Here is a 22,948-nt window from a genome sequence, read left to right on the forward strand (position 1 = left end):
AGCCCAGGTGAGAACCCTAACCACTGGGCTAAAAGTTACAAGGGAAGTCCTCCTCTTCCACGTGCCTGGCTTTTTACAAAAATTGTGTAGGTGCCTTACTCCAAAGAGGGTTCCCAGCTGTGAAACATTAGCACAGATAGATGCTTCTCTGCAGCTTAGACTTAGGTGCTTATATCCAGCAGAGGGGTGGGTCTTAGCACACATCTCTCCTGTCAGCATTTCCCATCAGCTAGCTTAGGTGACTCCCCTCCTAGCCTGCTGGCTTTTGTGAATCACAGTCTGAGGTGCCTGTATCTTCCCATTCATTATACAGGGAGCCTAGAGCCTAACTCAGGCGTTGTGAATCACAATATTTTCTAGTTGCTGTGATGTTTAGCATCATAGCACCTAACTCCTTGTGTGTGGCCTGGCCTTAGACTTTAGGCAAAGAATGAGCCTAGAAAGTGTCTTCTACAATACAGAAGTTTCTAAAAGTATTGAACAACTAAAAACAAGTTAGAATAGAAAAGTTCATGCAACCTGAAGTACAGCTGTCACTTGTGAGAAAGCTATCATAATTATATTAACAGATTCATCACTGATTCATAGACTCTCCCTGTCAGGCATTTTTCCAATACTTTAATCATTCACATAGCTATTTTCTGAGCCCTCTCCAATTTTTCAGCATCCTTCTTGAAGTGTGGACACCAGAACTGGATGCAGTATTCCACTAGCAGCTGCACCAATGCCAAATACCGAGGTAATATAACCTCCCTGTTCCTACTTGATATTCCTCTGCTTATACATCCAAAGATCACATTATCCCCTTTAGTCACAGTGTCACACTGAGAGTTTGTGTTTAGTTGATTATCCACCAAAACCCCCAAATCGTTTTCAGCTTCACTGTTTCCCAGGATAGAGTCTCCCCAGCCTGTAAGTAGTCATTGTTCCTCGATTTATAATCTTGCATTTGACCATACAGAAACACATAGTTTGCTTGCATGCAGCTTACTAAGCGATCCAGATCACTCTGTGTCAGTGATCTGTCTGCTTCATTATTTACCACTCCCCTAATATTTGTGTCATCTGCTAAATCAGTGGTGATTTTACGTTTCCTTTTACGTCATTGATCAAAATATTCAATGGCATCGTTCCAAGTTCCAACCCCTGCAGGACCCATTAGAAACAGACCTGCTTGATTCTCATTTAAAATTATACTTTTAGAGCTCTCAGTTAACCAGTTTATAATGCATTTAATATGCCCCATGTTTATTCTGCATTGTTCTAGTTTCTTAATCAAAATGTCATGTGGTAACAAGTCAAATGCCTTACAGAAGTCTAAGTATAGTGCATTAACATTATTTCCTTCATCAACCAAATCTGTAATTTCATCAATAAATTATATCACACTAGTTTTACAAGATCTATTTGCCACAGATTCATGCTGATTGGCATTTACTATATTACCCCATTTTAATTATTCATTCATGGTGTCCCATTCAGCCTTTCCATTATTTTGCCCAGGATCAAAGTCAGGCTGACAGGCCTGTAATTACTTGGGTCATCTCATATACCCTTTTAAAATACTGGCACAACAATTAGTTTTTTTCCAGTCTTCTGGAACTTCGCAAGTGTTTCAAGGCTTCTTATTCTTAAAAATAGTCTTAAGACTTCTTAATTAATGGTCCTGAGAGGACCTTAGCCATCTCCTTTTAAATTATTGGATGCAAGTAATCTGGACCATTTGATTTTAAAGATGTCTAACTTTAGTCACTGCTGTTTCACATCCTCTTTAATTACTGCTGGCATTAAAAGTATTTCATTATCAACATGAGAGGGTATGAATACATCATCTGGCTTTTTCCAAAATACCAAAGAGAAATATTTTGTGATCACTTTTGGTCTTTCTGCATTATTATTATTAATTAAGTCAAACACAAAGGAACAATTCCTCCGCTTTCTCATAAAAAAACCTTAGCTCTTTCCATCATGGGCCAAATTCACTTCCTTTTCCTCACCTATTTACATGCCACATGCAAGTTATACTACAATGAATTTGCCATACTACTCTTTCTCTGAAGTTCTATAGGTTCTCTCCCCCCCCCCCGACTCCCCAACAGTTGTCAGTATTAAATGCAACAAAATAAACAACATCTGGCAGCAACTTTCATTCTCCCTTTACATCCTAAGCTGAACAGGTGAACATCAGCAGTGATTTATCAATTCATAGGGTTTTATTGCAGGATATATCGTAGCAAGTTTAGAAAGGCTGGAGTTTGAATTCCTAGCCAAGAGCTAGTGATAACTCTGATGCTTTTGCAGAAAGACAGATCTCCACAGGGCAGCCAAAGTTTCATTATTTCCTCCAATAACAGGTATGGGGAAATTATTTTTGTGCAAATGCAGAATTGTGCAGAAAAACTATCAATCTTCTTGGTTGAAGAAATGATTTCTTCTTCTTCCATGTACAGACAAGTCATTGCTTGCTTCAGACTTATTTTATGTTTCTTGGTTAAATTGTGTAATAATGTGTTTAGTTCCCACAACTGAACAGCATGCTTCTAAGCAGGAGGCCAACTCAATAGCTAAAATGATTACATAAGATTTGTTGCTAAATGAGCAGAACATTGTTGCTCTAAATATTCACTATAATCTGATTGTGGCATGAGTTTCCCACTGTGACATACTCTGGTAGACTCTTATGGTATGTTACATTGTATTTGTAATGGTGTTTGTTTGACAGAAAGAATTAAACTAACATTCTAGTCATGTTGCCTTTGGCTGGGTCCTCCCACAGCTGTTCAGTGGTGATCATGGAGCAGAATCAAGGGGAGTTAATATAGCTAATAGGCAGATTTCCATTCTGAAAGTTGGTGAGCAGTCCTCTGCTTCTCTCTCTTCAGCCACTGGCCAAAATGCCCAAACCTCAGCAGAGCATCCAAGAAGGCTAAGGAGGAAGGATGGTGCAGTAGAAGTGGCAGTGCCACACTCTATGAAAACAAAGGGGGGATCTACCAGCAGACATATAGGAGATATAGACTTCCATTTTATCTGTGTGCTAATCTATTCATTACTTTGTTCTGTTGCTGTTTGATCTATTGCTGATTTGTTTCACGCATTATTTGTTGTTTTATTATTATTATTATTATTATTATTATTATTATTATTTACTATCATCATTGCACCATAAAGCACCACAATACTGTGAAAAGGGGCTATAGAAGAGAATAAATCAGAATAATTTGGAGAGTTACCAAACTAGAGGCCTTTTTAGTGCATTGATTTGAGAACAGAATGACTTATTTAGGTTGTCAGCAACACCTGAGACAGATGATTAAATTCTCGGCTCACTTGGGGATAATCTTCTCTAACAGCTTTGAAAGAAAGGGACCAATATGTCAAAAAGGAAGCAAGTTATCAACCTATAATTGTTTGAGAGCAAGTGACAATATATCCAACAAGGATCGCAGATATTAACCATCTTTGTTTTTTTTCCCTTTTTTGGGGCAAAGGATATTTAGCCTATTAAAGGTTTATTTCTTTACTGTCTAATGAGTGAGAAGTAAAAACACCTTCAAAACAGAGTCAGACTTGGTCTACACTGTAGAGTTAGGTTGACATAAGGCAGTTTATGTCGACCAAACTGCATCAATGTCCATACTACAGCCTTGTCCCGCCGATGTAAGTACTCTGCTACACTGACATAATAACTCCACCTCCACAAGAGGCGTAGGGTTTCTGTTGGTGTAGTTATGGCATTCCTTACATCCGCTGTTAGCCAATGGAGCTGTGAAATTGACAAGAAAGCCCAGCTCCCCAGCCAGTCTAATGCCGGGTCTCTGCTCCAAGCCGGGCTGTCACCCAGGCTCCTGGATTGGGTTACCTCCCAGGCTCCCCACTGGGAGCCGGCCCCCCAGTGTCCAGGATCCTTGCTCCCTGCCAGGAGCACCGCAGCTGACTGGACTCCAGGTGCAGATCTCCCTGCCAGAAGCAAGAAGCCCTGGGTGGATTCCCCCACCCCCACCTCACCTTCACTCTGGTGGGAAGTGAGAAACCCCAGGTGAGAAGCCCAGGGAGCAGCACCCCACACTGCCCCTCTTCAGTCAGTGGTAGTGCTCCTGGTGAGGATGCACACCACAGACAGAAGGAGGGTAGTGTGGGTGTCAGTCACTGCTGTAATTACTGTGGTGACTGTAAGTCGACCTAACATAGGTCGATTTAAGATTGTAATGGAGATATGCCCTCAGACTGCACACATTCTGGGCATCAAAGACTCATGAAAGTGAAAGTGCCACCCATTCATTGGACTCACTTAGTTTGCATGGTAGGATATGAAAAAATGTCCTGCTTATTATATGGTAATCTTCCTGGCAGAATGCACTTAAATTTCAGTTGAAGAGCTATGTTTCTGCATCACCTTGAGCCATCCCTGCTAATGAATAAAGATGCTGTTGAAGTAATGAGCCACAGAGTCAAAGTGGCCTATAGGCAGCTGCCCACTCCAATAATTTTTAAATCAAGATTGGATGTTTTTCTAAAAGATGGGCTCTAGTTCAACAAGAATTAATTCAGCAAAGTCCTATGGCCTGTGCCATGGAGAAGATCAGACTACATTATCTCAGTGGTCCCTTCTGACCTTAACAACCAATCTAAGGTTGTAAAAATTTTGAAGCCCTCATGGTATCAAGCTTTGCTCTGTGACCAAATTTAAAATTTCTGGATCCCATCAACCCGCCAATATCTTAATATGCTATGGGACTGGATCTTGTCTTTGGTCTAGTCATTGGCCTGGCCACATGTTGGGAGGGAAGTCCCCATTCAGCTGCGTAGTACTCTGGGTAAAACTCACTCCTGTGCAGAGGGCTAGAACTAGACCTATATACCACTTAAGCCCTATTTTGATGGCTCAGGTGGTGCATATGTATTTTGTTACCACTGTGCACAAGGTGAATTTCAACCCAGATTTAAGGCCAAGGACAATTTTACAGTCACTTCTGATTATAAATACATTATAAAAGGTTTATCCTAAGAAGGCAGAGAAGGGGAATAAGATTCTCTGTGTAACAGCAATACAAGAAGTTCATATTCCAGCCAGGACACAAATACCTAATAAAATCACACACACACACACACAAAAAACCCAAAAAATAAACCAAGAGATTTTGGTGGCAAACAAGCACGGTAACTCTATCCTACCTAAAAATACTATACCTGCCACTGGCGACTACATAGAAACAGATGCCACTTTATAATACTCCCCTGTTAGTTTGCTTACTTTAAAATATAGAGTAGACATTGTGTATTATCTTAATTCTGACATGGAATAGTAAGAAAGTTAATTTTTTTGTCTTCTTTTTACCCCCCACCTCATACATATTTATTCCATTTTTCAAAGCAATCTAATTAGTAAGTGGAACACCCCACCTCTCTCTTCCAAGAGTTTCAGCCTTTCTCACATAATCCAAGCTTCCGGAGACTTGAGCCAGGTAAACAGTATGTAATCTTTGGTGCAGTGAAGGTAGTGTGGTTTGCTTCAAACAAAAGAAGGTTCTCAAGTGTTTTTTTTCCCCCTGTAATCTCACTTTTCTTTTGTTAAGATGGTTATGCAAAATTCAAAGCTTGTCCAGAAAATTATTGATTTCTGTGAGAGCTGTATGAATTTATATAAGGGCAGAAAATAGCTTCATGGGAAGAAATATTTTCTGAGGTAGGAGAGAAATTTCTTTTGGAAGAAAAAGGGCTGGGATTAGTGAGATTCATATGCATGAGAGAAGCAGGTTTGGGAGCAACATTGGGTTTCAAACACTCTGGCTTTTATCGCCTCCCATCTCAGGACAGAGAATTATGTTAGCCTACTAGGAGAAAACTCACCCAGTTTCCCAGACAGTCCCAACTGTCTGAAGAACAACAGAGGATTTTGAGGCACAGGTGCAAGAACATAGAAAAAAGGTTTGGGGTGACAAGGGTAAGGCCTGGAGCCACTGTAAGGGGACCATTTGCAGGGGAGGAGAAGGGGACATGTCCTCCTTATGCCCTACCCAATGGTTTGCACCTGTGTTTTCAGAGAATAAACTAGTGTCAGAACGAGAGGGCCACAGGAGGCTGGACAAGAAACAGACTCAAAGAGATCTCAGATGAAGGACAAAGTCTATAAAAGGAGCTACACAGATGGGAAAATTAACTCACAAATCATGCTCTGGTGGAGATGAAAAATCCTCTCGCTGAAAAGTGTAATAATTACTTTAGTTGTGTCTGCCAAAGGGGAAAAGCTATAATGCTGTAAACCTTCCCTAAATTAAAAACACAAAAGGCATAAATCAACAGATCATGCCCTGGAAAGTAAATTAAACTCCTTTTCCTGTGTTTTTATGTCTGTAAAATGCTACTTACATCTGCATAGCTTTGTAATTCCAGTATAACAATAAAAATTAATAATAATAATAATAATAATAAAAAAAAGGGATGGTAATGCTGGGTTTCCATCCTTTTATCTCAAACACCATCACCAATTACTACTGCTTCATTTCAAGGTTACTTCATGTGACTGTCAATCTGATTAGTTCAAGTATATACTTGGTTGTATGTGTAAGGGGGCCCTGATCCCTCTATGTCTCTTCTTACTCTCCTTGTGTTCAGCAGGACGGTAACACTTTCACCCAGTGGATCTCACAGATTTAAAGTCTGTGATTCATCCAGTGTATAAATACAACCATTTATAAAGGTATTTATGTGACTAGGTTCACTGGGGGAAGGAGACCAAAGCCCTGAGGTAAGTGGGGAAGTGGGATACGGGGAGGAAGCATGAGCAGGAGAGCGCAAGAGGGGAAGGCTCCTGCCTCATACTGAGAAAGCGGGACGATTAGCGAGTTATCTCAAGTGCCTATACACAAATGCAAGAAGCCTGGGAAACAAGCAGGGAGAACTGGAAGTCCTGGCACAGTCAAGGAAGATGATGTGACTGGAATAACAGAGACTTGGTGGGATAACTCACATGACTGGAGTACTGTCATGGATGGATATAAACTGTTCAGGAAGGACTGGCAGGGCAGAAAAGGTGGGGGAGTTGCATTGTATGTAAGAGAGCAGTATGACTGCTCAGAGCTCCGGTATGAAACTGCAGAAAAACCTGAGAGTCTCTGGATTAAGTTTAGAAGTGTGAGCAACAAGGGTGATGTTGTGGTGGGAGTCTGCTATAGACCACCAGACCAGGGGGATGAGGTGGACGAGGCCTTCTTCTGGCAACTAACGGAAGTTACTAGATCACAGGCCCTGGTTCACATGGGAGACCTCAATCATCCCGATATCTGCTGGGAGAGCAATACAGCAGTGCACAGACAATCCAAGAAATTTTTGGAAAGTGTAGGGGACAATTTCCTGATGCAAGTGCTGGAGAAACCAACTAGGGGCAGAGCTCTTCTTGACCTGCTGCTCACAAACTGGGAAGAATTAGTAGGGGAAGCAAAAGTGGATGGGAACCTGGGAGGCAGTGACCATGAAATGGTCGAGTTCAGGATCCTGACACAAGGAAGAAAGGAGAGTAGCAGAATACAGACCCTGGACTTCAGAAAAGCAGACTTTGACTCCCTCAGGGAACTGATGGGCAGGATCCCCTGGGAGAATAACATGAGGGAGAAAGGAGTCCAGGACAGCTTACTGTATTTTAAAGAATCCTTATTGAGGTTACAGGAACAAACCATCCCGATGTGTAGAAAGAATAGTAAATATGGCAGGCGACCAGCTTGGCTTAACAGTGAAATCCTTGCTGATCTTAAACACAATAAAGAATCTTACAAGAAGTGGAAGATTCGACAAATGACCAGGGAGGAGTATAAAAATATTGCTCAGACATGCAGGAGTGAAATCAGGAAGGCCAAATCACACTTGGAGTTGCAGCTAGCATGAGATGTTAAGAGTAACAAGAAGGGTTTCTTCAGGTATGTTAGAACAAGAAGAAAGTCAAGGAAAGTGTGGGCCCCTTACTGAATGAGGCAGGCAACCTAGTGACAGAGGATGTGGAAAAAACTAATGTACTCAATGCTTTTTTTCCTCTGTCTTCACGAACAAGGTCAGCTCCCAGACTACTGCACTGGGCAGCACAGCATGGGGAGGAGGTGACCAGCCCTCTGTGGAGAAAGATGTGGTTCAGGACTATTTAGAAAAGCTGGATGAGCACAAGTCCATGGGACCGGATGCGTTGCATCCGAGAGTGCTAAAGGAGTTGGCGGATGTGATTGCAGAGCCATTGGCCATTATCTTTGAAAACTCATGGCGATCAGGGGAGGTCCCGGATGACTGGAAAAAGGCTAATGTAGTGCCCATCTTTAAAAAAGGGAAGAAGGAGCATCTGGGAAACTACAGGCCAGTCAGCCTCACCTCAGTGCCTGGAAAAATCATAGAGCAGGTCCTCAGGGAATCAATTCTGAAGCACTTAGAGGAGAGGAAAGTGATCAGGAACAGTCAGCATGGATTCACCAAGGGCAAGTCATGCCTGACTAATCTAATTGCCTTCTATGACGAGATAACTGGCTCTGTGGATGAGGAGAAAGCAGTGGACATGTTATTCCTTGACTTTAGCAAAGCTTTTGATACAGTCTCCCACAGTATTCTTGCCAGCAAGTTAAAGAAGTATGGGCTGGATGAATGGATTGTAAGGTGTATAGAAAGTTGGCTATATCACCGGGCTCAACGGGTAGTGATCAATGGCTCCATATCTAGTTGGCAGCCAGTATCAAGCGGAGTGCCCCAAGGGTCAGTCCTGGGGCTGGTTTTGTTCATTATCTTCATTAATGATCTGGAGGATGGCGTGGATTGCACCCTCAGCAAGTTTGCAGATGACACTAAACTGGGAGGAATGGTAGATACGCTGGAGGGTAGGGATAGGATACAGAGGGACCTAGACAAATTAGAGGATTGGGCCAAAAGAAATCTGGTGAGGTTCAACAAGGACAAGTGCAGAATCCTGCACTGAGGACGGAAGAATCCCATGCACCGCTACAGACTAGGGACCGAATGGCTAGGCAGCATTTCTACAGAAAAGGACCTAGGGGTTACAGTGGACAAGAAGCTGGATATGAGTCAACAGTGTTCCCTTGTTGCCAAGAAGGCTAACAGCATTTTGGGCTGTATAGGTAGGGGCATTGCCAACAGATCAAGGGATGTGATTGTTCCCCTCTATTCGACATTGGTGAGGCCTCATCTGGAGTATTGTGTCCAGTTTTGAGCCCCACACTACAAGCAGGGTGTGAAAAAATTGGAAAGCGTCCAGCTGAGGGCAACAAAAATGATTAGGGGACTGGAACACATGATTTATGAGGAGAGGCTGAGGGAACTAGGATTACTTAATCTGCAGAAGAGAAGAATGAGGGGGGATTTGATAGCTGCTTTCAACTACCTGAAAGGGGGTTCAAAAAAGGATGGATCTAGACTGTTCTCAGAGGTAGCAGATGACAGAACGAGGAGTAATGGTCTCAAGTTGCAGTGGGGGAGCTTTAGGTTGGATATTAGGAAAAACTTTTTCACTAGGAGTGTGGTGAAGCACTGGAATGCGTTACCTAGGGAGGTTGTGGAATCTCTTTCCTCTGAGATTTTTAAGGTCAGGCTTGACAAAGCCCTGGCTGGGATGATTTAGTTGGGGATTGGTCCTGCTTTGAGCAGGGGGTTGGACTAGATGACCTCTTGAGGTGCCTTCCAACCCTGATATTCTATGATTCTAAAGATGTGGATAGGCACCTAGGGGCTTTTGAAAATCCCACTAGGCACTTATCGGTATCTTCAGGTGCCTAAATATTTTTAGAAATCTCGCCCTCTCATACCACCAAATCCCCAGTATGCTTTTTTCAAGAGACACTAAATGTATTAAGAAAAATCCTTGTATCTCAAGATCAGTCATGCTAAATTTCTCATTCATATGTTTTCAATGGTTAACAGATTTTTCTCAGATGCTTTCCCAAAAGATCTTCCGTGTTTACATTCAGATTAGTTGGGTTCACTGTTCTATTTACCTAATACTCTTTCTTTTTTGATGGCAAGACAGTTATGATATCTGTACATGCCAGTATCAGATTAACCAGTGGCCTATATCCAGTCCAGTCCATTTTCAGGTATAAAATGCTTGCTTAGTGTCACAGATCTTTTATCCTTCAATTCCAGGCTTTGTTGTTCCCTAGATTAATTGCTCACTTAATGACTAGGCACAATAAAGCTTTCCATATCAGTGATAGTGTCACTGAACTGTGTCAGACTAAAGGATACAGCAGATTAACAGTCATTAAATGCTTGCGGTTTATTATTATTGGCAGGTATATTTACCTTTACAAGAACTATAACATTTTAAATCATTAAAAGAAACGTTTTCACTACAGCTCTATCTACACTGAGAGGAAAACATTACAATATTTTTAAACAATTTCCATTCGAGAAAAAAAACAATTTTAAATAGCCTGCATGACATCTACATTGGTGGGAAAACCATCTTAGCTTAAACTGTTTGGTGTGTGTGTGTGTGTGTGGATTGGAATTCAAATATATTTCCTAATATGTGAATATTGAACTATTAAGGCTCAAACTCATTGAAATGATTTCACCTGATTGGTGTCAGGAGACCAAATCAGGATAGATCTCACAATTTATGAGGCACTTGTATGACATTATTTGGAAGTGAATGCCATCGCCACCCACCTGAAGCCATTTAGGGATATGTTTAATTCTAAATAAATAAACACCAATCAGCAATGTGGCTTTATTCTTTAACTGATAACAAGGCCTTAAATACTGAAGCTGTATGATCTTCATGGAGTCCCAGTTTTTTAGTATACAAAAGATATTAAAGATTTTAACAACCTGTTCATATGCTTGTATAATCACTTCCTATTTAAACAAACCAAGACTAGAGTGTTCACCCTTTCTCTTTTCTGCCACACAATCATTAGTGTAACTTCTTGGATGAAATTTAAGTTTAACTTTCTTTTGCTTACTCCATTCAAAATTGGAAACACACACACCAATATTAGAAGTTTTGAATAGCCCCTCCTCTTTGTACCCTTGCCAGAGGTACTCTGGAGTTTTGTTCAGGCATTATAGATGGTAATTTTACTATCTGGGAAGATCAAGGTTTATTGATTCTATCAGACTTTATAGAAAAATCCACTCATGAGTTTCCCTTAGCTGATTTATAACATAACTTTTTCTATATCATTTTCTCTTCTCTCTCAGTTTTTTTATAACTTCATAATACTCAAGCTTTTTCTAGCTTGAGAGCCTTAAAAGAGAGTGGGGGGAAAATGTAAAAGCTGGAACACAGCTAGGGATCAGGAAAAGGTGTTTCCATTCTATATAATAAATCCATTTCAAGTGATCTCAGGGAAACATGGTAATAGCTTCTCTCAAGAAATGTTTCTGTCTCTGATTCTAGATGCCCAAATAGGTCCTCAGTGCACAATCCAGAGAGACTTTCATTGTTTCTGAAATTGCCTCACATTAGAGATGTTTAGCCCCAAGTTTGTGATTTCCTTGCCGGAGTGTTAGACTGTGATATTCCTGCTGCTAAGAACCTGATTCTTTACCCATTCTAGTCAATGGAAATTTTGACATTGATTACAGTGGGATCAGGATTGTGCTCTAATTGACCAAGCAATGGGGCATTTCTATATAGAGGAATGACCTTGTTCTTGTCCCATATTCAGGATATAAATTCAGCCTGAGCCATTCAGAGCAGAGCTCCGGTAAATATTTTCAAACTGGCAGGCACTCTGTTTCCTCCTACAGCTATGGTTGCCAACTGTCTAATCGCACAAACCCAAACACCCTTGCCATGCCCCCTGCGACCCCTTTTCCTGAGGCCATCACCCTGCCCCATCCCTTCTCTGAAGCCCTGCCCCCACTCACTCCATCCCCGCTCCTTCCATCGCTCCCTCTCTGCCACCCTTACTCACTTTCACCGGGCTGGGGCAGGGGGTTGGGGTGCAGGAGGTGGTGTGGGCTCTGGGCTGGGGGGTGGGGCCGAGGGGTTTGGAGTGTGGGAGGGGGCTCTGGGCTGAGCCTGGGGCAGGGGGTTGGGGTACAGGACGGGATTCAGAGTGCAGGCTCTGGGAGGGAGTTTGGGTATGGGAGGAGGCTCAAGGCTGGGGCAGGGGCTTGGGATGCGGGAGGCAGTTCGGGGTGCAGACTCTAGCTAGCAGGTACTTACCTGGGGCGGCTCTCTAAAGCGACCAGCGTGTTTGGTGCCTAGGCTCATGGGTGGCTAGGCGGCTCTGCGCGCTGCCACTGCCTGCAGGCACCGCCCATGCAGCTCCCAGTGGCCACAGTTCCCAGCCAATGGGACCTGCGGAGTCGGTGCTCGGGGCGGGAGCAGCAGGCAGAGATCCCCTGGCTGCCCCTGCACCTAGGAGCCAGAGGGATGTGCTGGTTCCTTCCAGGGGCTGCGCGGAGCCAGTGCAGGTAGGGAGCCTGCCTTAGCTCTGTTACGACACTGACCATGCTTTTAGCATCCTATTAACATTTCCTGGATTAGTTTCAGTAGCCACTGGGAGATTGAGTCCAATTCCGGGAGACTCCCGGCCAATCCAGGAGGGTTGGCAACCCTACCCATAGGGCCCCAAGCCCTGGTGCTTCCCTGCAGGGCTCAAACCCCAAGCTGCGGTGCCCTTTGCCCCCAGGGCTGAAGCCCCGAGCCATGGCATCCCCCCCATCCCTCAAATAAAGCCCAGAGAGGACCCCCTGCCCCACAGCTGAAGCCCAGAGCCCTGAATGGGAGAGGCATAGGGTGTTCCAGGGAATAGTCTCTGAGAATTTCCAATATCTTATAGGTTGTTTGTGTATGTAAAATCATTTGCCTAAAAGAAGGCCCAAAATTTCATTTATGGATACATTGCTTATTCACAGGCCCATTGACAGCAATTCCGGGCCCCAGGGAAAAACAGTCAATGGGTGTCCACGCACGCAGAAGCTGCACCCACGCAGACGTGGGCTGCCCGACATTTGGGTGGTGCTGCACCTGCACTGGCTGGTGCCCAGTGAGCTGCTGGCTGTGTTGCTGGGTGTGCTCTTCCAGCACTGGTATGGCTTCTACATGCCAGCCTGGTAGGGTTGACAACTGTCCAATTGCACAAACCCAAAGACCCTAGCCCCGCCCCCCATCCCCGCCCCTTCCCTGAGACGCCCCTGTCCCACCCCTTCTCTGAGGCCCCATCCCCTGCTCACTCCATCTCTCCTCCCTCCATTGTGCACTGTCCCCCAGCCTCACTCTCATTCACCCAGGCTGGGTCGGGGAGTTGGGGTGCAGGAGGGGCTGCTGGCTCTGGGATGGAGTTTGGGTGTGGGAGGGGGTGCATGGTGTTGGCTCTGGGAGGAAGTTTGGGTGCGGGCTCTAGGCTGGGTCAGGGAGTCAGGGTGCAGGAGGGGGTCAGGGTGTCGGCGCTTACCTTGGGTGGCTCCCAAAGGCAACCAGCACACCCCTCTGGCAGCAGCTCCTAGGCCGGGGCACCACTCCCACAAGCACCGCCCCCGCAGCTCCCATTGGCCACAGTTCCCGGCCAATGGGAGCTGCAGTCAGCATTCGGGGTGGGGGGCAGCGCACGGAGACCCCTTCCCGAGGGGCCTCAGGGACATGCTGGCTGCTTCCAGGAGCAGCGAGGAGCGAGGGCAGGCAAGAAGTTGGTCTTAGCCCTACTGCATTGCTGGTGGCGGCCAGGGGCCTCCAGGCCTTTTAAGTTGCCCAGGCCCTTGGGCAATTGCCCTCCCATCAGCGGGCCTGCTCAGACAAATGCTCTGCACCTTCTCATACTTTTCTTTGGATTACAACATCCATTCAGAAGAAGGGGACACAATTTTGTATTTATGCATGATCTTTGTCACGTGGAAATCACTAGCAATTCTAGACCTTCTAGTATGACTATTTTGCAAAGTTATATAAGTAACCTGCTATGCCCTAATTATATGTCAGCCTAACATCTTGGCTGCATTTCTTACTTACATCTGACTATGGCTTGCACACTGAAAAAGGCAGACATCCTTCAGAAACAAATTAGATTCAATCATGCAATACAAGCTATATTAAATACATATGCCATGGTAAGCAGAATAAGTGTTTCATGGACAACAATATTTTTGGCATTTCCTGACTTTTAATACTTTATTTTGCAACCTTGATAATCTTTTAACCTGTTTGTTTGTTTGTTTGTTTGTTTGTTTGTTTGTTTGTTTGTTTGTTTGTTTGTTTGTAGAATAAGTACATTTCTTTTTCCCTGCACCAGCATGTTCTCCATATTAATCCTGGCTTCTTGTGACTCCTGATGATGATGGATGGAGACTTTACTTGCTTTAAATCTTTCAAATAGAGTAAAAGGTTAAACTTCATTAATATTTTAACTGTCTCTTTAATATCTCTAAACATTTCCCAGAAGATCACACAACAATTAGGTGCCAATCTGTAATGAAGCAATAGGCACAACTGCCGGCTAAACCATACATGGGACTCAAGAACAGATTAAGGGATCTTGGATTCAGTAACAATTTTAATAAACCTATCTAGACTGGTATAGATGGGAGGAAAACAACATAAAAACCATATTCTGGATTAGTGTAGATCAGTGGTTCCCAAACTTGTTCCGCCGCTTGTGCAGGGAAAGCCCCTGGCGGGCCGGGACGGTTTGTTTACCTGCCGTGTCCGCAGGTTCTGCCGATCGTGGCTCCCACTGGCTGCAGTTCGCTGCTCCAGGCCAATGGGAGCTGCTGGAAGTGGCGCGGGCTGAGGGACGTACTGGCCGCCGCTTCCAGCAGCTCCCATTGGCACTGGAGCAGTGAACCGTGGCCACTGGGAGCCACGATCGGCCGAACCTGCGGACAAGGCAGGTAAACAAACCGGCCCGGCCCGCCAGGGGCTTTCCCTGCACAAGTGGCGGAACAAGTTTGGGAACCACGGGTGTAGATGAAATGTCGTTATAGACTAGCCTAGAATACAATTTAATCTCAGGCACATTGAGTTAGAAACTATTTTAGCTGAAACCATGTTTGAACTGAATAAACATGGTGATCTGCGATGTAACATTCAATTGCTTCTTAGCCAAGAAATGTATTTGATCCGTTCTCTAAATATTTTTCTGTGCTTTGTGTTACCATTTATTACATGCATTCATTTTTACCTCAGTCAATTGCCTGGAGAGTTTTGTGTGACTTCCTTTTGCCTCTACCCTTTGAATTCCACAAATACATCTTTGATTTTGCAATAAGTAGTGCTATACTTTAGGTCCTGCTCCCTCAGTAGTCAACAGGGCTCTGTGCAATAGCAATTTGTAAAATATTAATTAAATATCCAGTGGCATTATATCATCATCAGAGTAACCTTGCAATAAGTCATCAACTCAGATAAATAATACTTAGCCCTGAAGGTGTCTTGGACAAATGTGATATCATGTGCCATATTCAATTCTGTAATCCTGGAGAGGGGATTGTGGGGTGGGCGCAAACAGCATTTCCCTATGGCAGCCTGAGAAGTGATTCCACCCAATGAAGGATGGGGACAGTACCACCTATATGTGCTGTCAGTTGAGGGCAAATTTAAGGACATGTCAGGGATCCAGGGGGCCCCGCTGGCAAAGGCTGTCTGGGAAAGGCATGGAATCAGTGAGTCTCCTGTCTGCCTTGGCCTTTACTCTTCCTGGGCCTTGACTGCCCACTTTTGAGGCTCCACTGATTCATATATTCATAGATTCCAAGGTAGAAGGGACCATTGTGATGGGTACTAATCCCTTCCTAAGGGGAGCAGGGATTCTGTGTAGGCAGCTTATGTTGCTACATCTAAACTCCAGGCATGCGTTCTACTATCAGGGGTTCAAAACCTGTTTTCCCTAGAATTCATTAACTTAAAGTTATCATGCAATGTGCTAAGTTTACACTAGCCCAGGAAAAACATTTCAAATCCTAAACCTGGTTCTCCCTGTGACAGGGCACTGGACTGTGAGCACTTTGACCTGTCTCTATCCGTTATGTCTATGCAGTTAAAACATATTCCCTGCACTGGGCTGAGGTGGATGTGCACAGTGTAATAAAGGATAAAAGATTATCGCACCGATTTGATCTAGAGCTTTCGAAAACCATAGCAATGAAACAATGGAAAAAAAACAGAAAAACAATGCTTGAGAATGATTAAAAATACAGCCGCAGGAAGAATAATGTTCTGTTCCTCATATGCCAGTGAATTTTGGTCATAGTTGCACAAGAGTCTTGTATATCCAAAACCTAATGTGACCATGAAATTAATTCTCCTTTCACTAATATGAATGAGCCAGAAACAGGTCCTAGTCAAACAAAGATGAAACGAGCATTAGTGACAGTCAATGTAACAATGGGAGATTTTGCCTAAATGAAAATGAAGGCCTTGATTCACCATTTCTCTTTGGTACACCACTTAAGCACATGCTTAACTTTAAGTCCCATTAAAGTCAGCAGAGTGCCTAATTCTGATCCCTATGAAGCCAGTTGGTGTTATGCCATTGAATTCATTGGGTTTGATCAGGCCTGGAGTCAAGACTGGCCCCAAAATGTCTAACTGCATTATTAATGTCTCTTTTCTTACTTTTGTTAAGAAAAAAAAGTTGTCAGTGTTTGACAAGACAGTGCAAACTTTCTAAATAAAGATGACTTCTACCACAGATGATAGCCAGCATTGTGAATGCTATGACTGCTCTGTTTCTTATTATACAGTAAACACAAGGACATCAGCATTATTTTGCAGCCAGCCATCTAGGGGACTGGAACCTCAATTCCTAATTATTTCTAATGGGAATTGGCATCTAAAGGCTAGCGCTGGTAAGGAATGTTTCAGCTAAACACTTTTTCATCACAAAATGCTGATCCATCAACAATTCCAGTTTTCTAGTTTGAAACTACTTTTCATTTTGAAATTTAAACTAATAATCATGCATTTAAAAAAAAATAATCAAAATTGAATCAAATCAAATCAAATAATCAAAATCAAAACAAAATGTTTTGACCTGAGTCAATTTTATTTTTTATTTTCCTATTTGAAAACTTTTGAGATTTCCACGTTTTGTCCCAATATGGGATGGGGAAAAAAATTCTGAAACATCAGATTTTCATGAGACAGGAAATTGGTTTCCCATCCTACTCTATTTAGAACCATTAGGTAAGTTTGAAAATCACACCCATAAGAACATAAGAATGGCCATAGTGGGTCAGACCAAAGGTCCATCTAGCCCAGTATCCTGTCTTCCGACAGTGGCCAGTGCCAGGTGCCCCAGAGGGAATGAACAGAACAGATAATCATCAAGTGATCCATCCCCTGTTGCCCGTTCCCAACTTCTGGCAAGCAGAGGCTAGGGATACCGAGAGTACTTTCCTACTCTCAGTAAGGCCAGTGTTTTCAAAACAATTTAGGCACCCCATGTTAGGCACCTCAAGTTTGAAAATTTTGCCAGAAATTTTTAATTTAGGGCCAGATTCTGCTACTGTTGTGCATATTTAAGTAAACTATACTGCTTGTGGGTTATTAATCCAGATTAAGTATATCAGAATTTGGTCTTTAATATTTCAATAAAACATTTTTCTATAATGCTTTGATTAATGCTGAAGAACAATTGAAGCAATAAAGCACCATGTAAGTACTGCAGATTATTATTTAATAATAATGAAACCTGTACATTATTTGTCTTATAAAAGAAATGGTGGAGCAAAGGTTACTTTCTAGTCACATAGAAATACTGTTTTACTCTTATAAGTGACCTCCGGAGAGAGATATGGGTGTTTCCTGAGAACAGTGCAAGAACAGAGGACAAATTGGTCAATACAAAATACTGCCTGTAATGAGAAAAGGGCTTTGCATGTGGACCTCATAAGGGATTTACATAGCAATTTATTATCCCACAGATAACAGCCCTGTACATTTCCAAGAATCAAATTATGCATAATTGGAAAATGGCACCCAAGAGAACTAGCACTACAGACAGCTGGTGAATCATAAAGCCTTTCTATAGACTATCCTGAGAATCCCTTGGCATCTGACTGTATCACTGAAAGGCCATTTATCATGCCGTGACATTCTGATGAAGTCCAGCCATACGGCCCAGAGCTTTTCTACTAGATGTCAGTGGCAAAATTGCCATTGACTTCAGTGGGAATGTGATTGGGCCCAAAAATTGTACATTCATTGTAAACCGATGAGTTTTCTGACAGCTGATTTAAAGACAGAGTTTTGGGAGATGGAGGTGGTTAATTTTTGCTCTCTGTTCTGAACTATATTATTATTATTATAACATTTTTACATCTAGTTTTCTTTATTATTTGGTGTGAATCAAAGTGTGGCCTTGAATAATATTCTGCAAAACAAAAGAAATAGCAATGTTGTTTTTTTTCCTTTGGGAGTCTTGCCATTGGCTTAAATGTGAGCAGGATTGTGTTTATTACACTGCTAACCCAGTTCTTTCCACAGGTCACACTCACAAAGGATCTGCATCTGTATGCATATTCATCTGAGAGCAAAATTTGAACCATATGCAGTAGAGATTTACAAAACTATGGCCTGAGTCCCTCAATCAGGTCTGCACAGGTGAAAAAGTCCGCCCAGATAGATCCAATCTTGTAACTTGAGCATTTAAAGGCAATTTTATATTGAATTGAAAGTATAACATTTAAATGCTAGATTCTAGTAGGACATTGGATGAGCTGCACTTGGAGTCTTTACTGAGTGGAAATCAGGACAGGGTCTGTAAACAAATGTTTAAAAAAGACTCTCAAACCAACAGTGATGACAATTAAGACTTTCACAGCCGTGACTGTCAGAGTTTTCCTAACAACTCATGGTCCATGAACCTTGACAGGTATAGGTCCCAAAACATCAAAGCATTTTAACTTGTTTCCAATTGAAGTCATTGTTACTGAAGCATGGGTTAATTGATTTGCTCAAAAGGGATAGACTGGTGAATCAGGGCTGTAGTCAATCTGGGCCTGACCAACGTGTACTCTGTTCACTTGCACAGGGTCCCCATTTTAGGAGGCCACAACAACTGAGAAAAAAACAACTGAGCAGCGTTGCAGTGCAATGCCACTCACTCAAATTTGGCCCAGCTGCCCCTTTATCATGGAGGGGTGGCCGAACCAAACCTGAGCTGCACCGTGACCCCGTGTCTCTCCATCAGGACAGCATAAGGTCATGTGAGTGCAGAGCAAGCAGAGCTGTGCAGCCAGGATCATGAGGAGGATTGGGATGAGTTGCCGTAGCCTGAGACAGGAGTGGAGTGCTGAGCTGGGAAGGCACCACTGAGTAGCCAGGAAGGTCCTGGGTGTGGTGGGTGAGGGGCTGGGGATAAGTTGTTGGTGAGCTATAAGGTGAATGGGGAGTGTTGGGGGGCTGAGGCATTGGGGGAGAATGAGGATTTTTGGGGGAAGTGTGGTGAGTTGTAGAGGCTGAGGGGTCAATGCAGGAAATTGGAAATGGTGGGGTTGGGGACTAGGATGTTGGGGTGAGTGAGTGATGTTTGGGGCTGTGTGTGGTGGGAGTGTGGCAGTGGGGCTGTGGTGAGCAGATGTATATCAGAGCTTCTGGGATGTATGTGGGATCTGTGGGGTATGAGGGGCATTTCAAGGTCTGTGTGGGGTGAGGTATGTGGGGGTGGGGTTGCAAGGGACGTTCAGGGGTCTGCATGTGGGGTGGGTAGAAAGGAGCACTGTGGAGTCTGTGTGGAGTAGGGTGTATATGGGGCGACGGCTGTCTAGTTCATGGAAGGTTTGGGGGGAAGGTGCACAGGGCCCGAACATTCTTTAATCCAGGCTGGCCTTGGTTCCCTATGCCAATGGCTGATGTGGCTGATCCCCACACACTGGGGCTCTGATAAGGTGCAGGGGTCTGTCAGTATGGATGTCATTGGAGGATATGGTCCCATATGTACAGTGCAGTGAAGGATGGGGACAGTGATATGGGTTTTTAATGGTTTTTAAAAAAATTATCTATTGCTGTCTAAAATGAACGGTTAATTAATTCATTATAATTAAGTCTGGTTGTTTATCATGACAAAAAGACACAGGGCATATTAGTTTGAGCTAAACATCCTTTATTTTGCAATACAAAATATGTTTATTTCAAACAAACATGCCTTATAACTTTTTGCCATGACTAGGTTATAATAAATTAATTAACCATTAATTTTAGACAGCAATAGACTTTATTTAGTTTACTAGGGGTAAGGAGGACATTAGCCAATGTTGAAATTTCTGTGCCAGGTGAAATGGACTCTAGATATGTCCCTGGTAGCTAGAGCATACTGAATTTAGTCACTACATCATAACGTCACAATCTCCCCCCACAGAAGAGTTGTTGATGCTTTAATCAAATTCATAGTGAATGAAATAATGTATTCCTAGAGTGGAGAGAAAAATCCTTTATGATCCTGGGAAAGACAGCTAATAAATCAATATTACTGTTTTCTATAATTTTATTAAATATGTTTAAAAGTCAACTATTAAGCCTTTCAGGGAGCACTCTTTTATGATATACTGTTCAAAAGCACGGTGCTAAGGAGAGCTTTTCTGTAGAGTAATTTTCATTTGGCAAAGGTAATGGGAATTCAAATTAAGATTTTTCAAGCATTAGTTCAGTAGACATCCCAGTGCTTGAATAGTATGCACCATGTAAGCTATTTGAGATCAGACTGTGATATGCATTGTAGAAAGACAGAAAAAAGAGGACCTATGGGCCAATCTTGAAAATCCTTATCTGTGTGATTAATTATTATTTAGTCAAGTAGTTTCATTCACTTCAATGGCTTATTTCCATTAGAAGTATTCATACGAGTAAGAGTTTGTAGGCTTGGGCTCTAAGGGCTAGATTTTCAAAGCTATATAGGTGTCTAAAGATGCAGTTAGGCCCTAGTGGAATTAGAAGTGCCTAAACAGGTTAGGCAACTAAACTCCATTGATTTAAATGGGAATTAGGCACCTGTTAGCTATTTTTGAACATTCCCCAGGTTGCATATCTTTGAAAGTGAGGCCCTTGTGGCCTTATTCTGCACCATTTTAACCAATTGAAATTTTAGCTTTGAGTTCAATAGAAGTAGGATCAGGGCCCCACTCAGAGGCAACATGATCCATTTGGCTGTCCATAGGATTGCCTGGAATTCCTCAGTTCTAATCTCACTTTGAGTACCAATTTACTTTGTGGCCTTGCATAAGTCATTTAGGGTTTGATCCTGCTCCCAGTGAAATAAATGAGAGTTTTGACCTTGAATTGAATGGGAGCAAGTCAGGCCTTTAATCACTTTTTTTCCCCTTTTTTCACATCTATAAAACTGAAATAACAGTATTTACATACCAAAAGTGTTATGCCTTTAATTAGCTATGGTTAGCACAGTACTTTGAAGGTGCATAATGCTAAGTATTATTATTAAAGAGGGAATGGATAACTAAGTCAGTGAAGACATTGGCAACTTTACAAAATCTGGCTTTTTCCTATCTTTTGAGAAGAAGTTATTGGTGCTATAATATGACCTGTCTTAGACACTTCTCCTCCTTCAATCTCTCCTAACCTGTAGGTGCTATCATGCTATTGATATTAAATAGTAATAATCATAAACCCATATATTGTGCCTTGCCTTCCATCATTAAGTGATAATACTTCTATTTGGTTACACCCTCATGCCTCATTGTTGAATGCCTTCTATTGCATCTGTCCAATTTAAATTGTTCCTCTGGCAGCTGTCTAAACTAGGTGTTTTGTAATATACCATGTACATTTACAGTGCAATATGAATAATAAAGATAATATCTCAAATATATTTACTGTTATGTACTTTCAAATATTTGAAATAACATGGACAGTCAAACTGACTAGTAATGACCATTGGATTTCACAGAGCATAGACCCTTGTCCTTTCCCAGTTAATACTGAGAACAACACTTGACACTCTGGTATTCAGAAGGTTTGGGATAGAGCTAGGCAAATAATTCATAGCAAATGGTTTATTCAATGAAGTGTGCCACTTTTTCTGTTTTCAAATTGTCTGCACAATTTTATCAAATCTTCTTCTTCCCCTTTTCCCAACTAGCTGGGATCAGGTCACCCAATCAGTGTTTTCCAGGCTTGCTGGTCCAATGCTCACTCCATATCAACTCCATCCTCCCATGCACAGTCGGTCCACCATTTTCTTGGCCTTCCTCTTGTTCTTCACCCACGAACTCTAGTCTCATATGCTTCCATAACAGGATTCCCTTCATCCATCCTTTGTACATGCCCATACCACCTCAGCTCTTCTCTTACAGCTTCTCTCTGCTAATGCTGACCTTGGTCTCACTCCTGAAGACATCATTCTGCATATGATCCAGCAAAGTCACTCCTCTCACTGCACTCAAACATTTCATTTCAATGGCTTCATTTCTTCTCAAGTGCCTCTTTTTGGTTGCCCAGGTCTCTGATCCATTCAGAAGAGCTGGTCTTACGCTAGTTTTGTGTAGTTCTCTCTTAAGTATTCTGGGCATCTGTTTGTCATAAATCACTCCATTTAACTTGTGCCAGACTTCCCTGGTGCTCATCAGTCATGCTTGCAGTTTTCTGTTGATTACTCCATTTGCCACTAACCAGCCCCCAAGGAATTGAAACACAGAAACTTTATTTAGGCACTGACCCTCAATGTTGATGTTGTCTGGGTTCTGTGCAAGTTACTCACATGACTTCAATTTTTCTTTACTCATTTTGAGGTCAGAGTTTGTTAGTTCCCTCTTCCAGGCATGAAGCACCTTGGTCATTAGCACAATATCCTCTTCATAGATCAATTTTGCACTGCCTTCCATTTGGATTTCCTTACTTATGAAGTCGATCACAATTATGAATAGTAATAGACTAAGCACTGGAACCCCGGTGAAGCCCTACCTTCACCTTGAAACACCATCATACAAACCCATCACCCTCTGGACAAACACCTCTGGACCCCATAGAATAGTAACAGAGGCACCAGCAGTCACCTAGGTA

The sequence above is a fragment of the Natator depressus genome, chromosome 1, assembly GCF_965152275.1.
Source record: "Natator depressus isolate rNatDep1 chromosome 1, rNatDep2.hap1, whole genome shotgun sequence".
In the NCBI taxonomy this organism is placed as follows: domain Eukaryota; kingdom Metazoa; phylum Chordata; order Testudines; family Cheloniidae; genus Natator; species Natator depressus.